The sequence below is a fragment of the Phalangium opilio genome, unplaced genomic scaffold, assembly GCF_054372755.1.
Source record: "Phalangium opilio isolate 3A_F unplaced genomic scaffold, DU_Popi_V2 ptg000391l_1, whole genome shotgun sequence".
Taxonomy (NCBI): Eukaryota; Metazoa; Arthropoda; class Arachnida; order Opiliones; family Phalangiidae; genus Phalangium; species Phalangium opilio.
The window spans coordinates 273,584-278,346 of record NW_028324235.1 but is presented as its reverse complement, the minus strand read 5'-3'; the positions used below and the strand labels follow the sequence as shown (position 1 = coordinate 278,346).

Genomic DNA, 4,763 nt, shown 5'->3' with positions numbered 1-4,763 from the left:
GTAACGTTGTTTTTTCTTAAGCATGCATTTAAGTTTCAATTAAAAAGAAAAATTAATATCTGATCCTTCAGACAAGTGATAACCTCAGTTTTATCGATACTTTTTAGGTCTTGATTCTAATCAAGACATTTTTGATTAATATCTGTTCCTTCAGTCTTCATTTTAATTAAGAATGTTAAGAAACTGTTTTACATTTTCAAAATCTGCACTAAGCAGAAACATACATAATAGTACAGTCGAGATACGGAAAAAAGAGGGGGTACCTCAAACAAATTGCAAGAGAATTGTTCTTTTTTGATTATTAATGAAAAAAATAAGCTGATTTAAAAAAAAAATTTTCTCAGTTTAACTCGCTTCCTTCCCCCACTCTTACCCCTTTTTGGGGGTAAAAATGACTAATTAATTAAAAACTTCTGCTCTAATTATCCGATTACCATTTTACGATAACAGAATTGTAGCTCTTGTTCTCCTCTAAAAAACATGTACAGACATTGTTTTACGAAAAAGCAGCGGTTATTTAGATATTCAGCTTTGAGTAACACCCCCTAAACAAAGTTTTGTCCGAAGAGAAAATACTGACTATATATGAGCCCCTAAAAATCGCGGTTAGGTGTAGACGTAAATCTAGGGTGATTTTCCGATGATGCTTGCGTTTTTCTCATTGGCCATGGCTATATCACGTGGTATGCTAAAAACCATAAAAAGTATTTTCCCACGAGTCTGAAATTTTAGTTTTGGTTTCAATGTAATGGCTGAATATAATAGTCGAGTATTAGTAGTTTTATCTTTAAAATGGATCGCGATATTTGTGTTTTTTGCAATTTGCAGGTCGTGTCGGATTTAACTTCTAGTTGCTTAACAGAGAAAGGCATACTCAGTATTAAAAATGCTTGTAAGATGAGAAATGTACCTAATTATGATTTAGAAGTGGGACAAAAAATTCACAATAATTGCCGGTCAACTTTTACGAATCCCGTGAAAATAAAACAAAGCCAGAAAATCGCTTCCGCTTCGTCGCGCAAAGAATTACGCTCTACAATTAGTCATTTCGTTTTTAAAGAAAACTGCTTGTTTTGTGGTCAACGGGTCTCGAAAACGGATCTCGCGAAAAAGCTAGCATATCCTGTTAGAACTAAAATATATGACGAGTCAATTTTGGGCATCTGCTCTAAGCGCAATGATGAATGGAGTTTAAAGGTGAAGGGGAGAATAGAAATGTCGAATGATCTTCATGCTAGTGATGCGATTTATCATAAGACTTTGCAAGGGCGAGATGCCGAGCTGAATAATGAATCAAACGATGTCCGAAAAAGGATACAACATAGCCACCGGCCGGCTTGACAAGGGTTCTGCCAGTTGATACTCTAGTGGCTAGCCTAGTGGTCAAAAATAACAAGAATACGGTGGTTTTAATCAGTTTAAAAGCTAAATGAGGGTTATATGTTTAACAACGTAAACAATCAACCACGCTAGACAGCGTGGGAGAGGATGACGTCATCGCGGAGTGTCCTTAGCAAACGAGAACCAACTGATACGAAAGCTAATTAGAGAATTGAAAGTCTAATAAGAATTGAGTAGCATCTTGACCGATACAAGCCCCCCCCGTCGCCTAATTTGACTTGATTATGAATATAAGCTGTTAAACAGATATCGCTAGCTCCCACTTCTCCACGAGTCCTGCTTTCAATCATTAGGTGGCACACTTTCCGTTGTTGTAATGTCAAATTTAGATCAATAAAGTTTATTTTAGGTTTAAAGAAATATCACCGTTCTACACATACCTTGAGGAAAGTCCTCTATCTGAATGCGGAAGAGAAAAAATAAAAAAAACATATTTTTACAAAATAATTGGCATTATAATTGGTCTTAAAAACGAGGACTACTGTGCCACCATTTTTAGATGCATTTGCTAGCCAGAACCCCTTGCCCCCACGGGATTAGTTGAACCAATCCCTTGCGGGTTCAGTAATAAATGGTAATTAATTTTAAATAAGAGATCATTTATTTTTTGACAATTTCTTTAATTTTAGAAAAAGGCCGTTCTTTTAAGGGATGATGTTATGTTGCCGGAATTTTTCATTCTAGGAGAGCGGTCGCTCTCTTAGATAAGACTTGATACTGCCTCTAATGCTAAAGGAGGGTTCTTTGATTGGCCATAACTTTTTTCGTATTGTGTTTGCTGCTTTGAAATTTTGCCAGTAAACTAAAATTTGGGCCCTAATTTTGTGGTTAAAATTTCAAAGAGATCTAACTAATAGTTAATTCTATAAAGAAAAAAGTTGCTAAGGGTGGTTTTACAATCCATAAAATGAATCACACATTGGTTAAAAATACTATATTGTTCCATAGAGATAACATGGGATTTTTTTGAAAAATGACCTTAATAGACCCTAAAATAAAAAAACAAGCTGGTCAGTCAAAAGCTGAGAGGACCAACCGCCACGAAAGGGGGGATGAAAAGAGAGGGCTATTCGGTTCAGTTCAGTTCTTTGGCCAATGAAATACGTTATTTTTCACCTCCCGAGTTCCACTCCCAATTTCCCAAATCATAATATCGTCTGCTCGACCAAAATCCAAACATTAGGCTTAAGCTTGTTGATTTAGCGATCTTTACTTAATGCCGAGTTTACCCTCGTAATATTGTATATTATATTTGAGATATTTTGTAAATGGGGAACTTAAGACGTGGTTCGAAATGTTGCGCCAACAACTGCAATAGTTTCTCTCGTACGCATCGTGATTTGACAAGCAATAAGATTGGATTTTATAAGTTTCCAAATGATGTTTGCCTTCGCAATGAATGGATTGCAAGAGTACAACTGAGTTACGATAATCAAAACATCCAATTTCATCCGAAATCAAGGAGTATGGTATGCGGCTTGCATTTCAATGCTAACGGGAAAAAAAGCTATGACGACAAAGTTCCTGTCATCATAATGGATCATCATCTCGCCAGAACTGTTTTTATTTCAAACATCGTTAGGCTTGATGAGGATCCGCATGGAATGTTACTAAATATAGCAGCAGATGTTACCGTCGGAATAGAGCCAGTAGAGGTTGATCCACCAAGCAAAATTGCAGTATCAGCATGCCCAGCTTCCGACAATTTGGTTCATTTGGGTATGTTATATTTCGAAGGATATTAATAAGAGTGGAAATGTATATTTACTTAATTGTTTCTAGAACACACATACTGCATTCCTGTAAGTAAAGAGGTTCAACTTCTAAATCGGATGGATTTAATGCGAAAGAATGAGAAAACATTAACAGAGGAGTTGAAGCAACTTCGAAAGAGTGTAACATTTTTCGAGACGGAGAATAATCAGTTAAAGAGAGAGATCATTCGTCTGCAAGAGGCTGTCAAAAATAAAGAAGAAGAGAACCAAAAACAAACATTCACACTGGAAAATGTGTCACTTAAAAAAGGTTTCCTCAAATTTTACACCGGATTTTCATGTGTAGAAGATTTCAATGTTCTCTATCATCAGATTGAGCCTGAATTATCAACAATTTCTCTTTACAACAATGGCAAAGGGTACGAAAGATCCGCAGATAGGAATGAATCATCTCGTGGGAGGTCAATGGCGTTAAGATTTAGGGAACAATTATTTCTAACTCTCTGTAAATTGAGAGTTGGGCTATTAAACAAAGACTTAGCATACCGTTTTAACATTTCACACACGACTGTTAGCAATTACATAACAACATGGTTGGATCTACTATACCGAAAACTAACTATCATTCCAATTTTGCCATCGAAAGATATCGTAAATAAGTACATGCCTCAAGAATTCAAAGAGAAGTTCCCAACTACCCGCGTTATAATTGATTGCACCGAATTTTTTATCGAAAGGCCTTCAGATAACGGTACCCAGTGTGATACATATTCTAATTATAAGAGACATACTACCGCGAAAGGGCTGATTGGAGCAACTCCTAATGGTTTTGTCTCTTTTGTCGCCCCTTTGGCTCCGGGCAGAGAATCAGACACAGAATTGACAACAAATAGTGGGCTCGTCGAACTATTAGAAAATGGAGACTCTGTTATGGGAGATAGAGGTTTTTTGATCCACGACATTCTAGCTGCGAAAGGGGTAGAATTAAATATGCCTCCTTTCTTAGGGGACAAAAAACAGCTGTCCGCCATTGAAGAACAACGAACAAGAGACATTGCCAGTGTAAGAATACACATTGAGAGAGTCATCAAAGAACTGAAAAATTTTAGAATCCTGAAATATACATTTCCAATTCTATGGCTGCAAGTTTGGACAAAATCTGGGTTGTATGTTGTTATTTGCTAAACTTTATAAACGAACCACTTCTGAACAGAAACGAACAAAACACAACAGTTACTGATGACAGTTTTTAATTGTGTGTCAAATTGTTAATTGCTTTTTCACAATAAAGTAACGTACATGTGATTTTTGTTTTCATGACTTAAATTTGCTTTTGAGATCAGAAAATGTTCAAAATTATACTCTTATACTTAGTTATTGCTACCCAATTGATACTCAATTTTATAAAGCAAGTCTAGGACTACAAGACATTATTGCATCGTGCCCCACTACTTTGGCTATCAACATTTCTTTACAAAACCACAATAATAATTAATATCACAGACGTTTGCAAATTGCAATCGTCATAGGAACCTATTCCTACACGTTGTAAAATAAAATGAAAGTTTCATCGCGTGATTTGAAATTATAAAAATAACAAATAACGAAAACTAAAATCAGGTACAGTCAAACTAAAAAACTAAACCA

The 4,763-nt window shown here is 35.8% G+C and overlaps 1 pseudogene; it reads left to right on the top strand.

Moving 5' to 3' along the window:
- The first annotated feature begins 3,779 nt into the window (after nt 1-3,779).
- Nucleotides 3,780-4,392, top strand: LOC149594037 (uncharacterized; annotated as a pseudogene).
- The last annotated feature ends 371 nt before the right edge of the window (nt 4,393-4,763 follow it).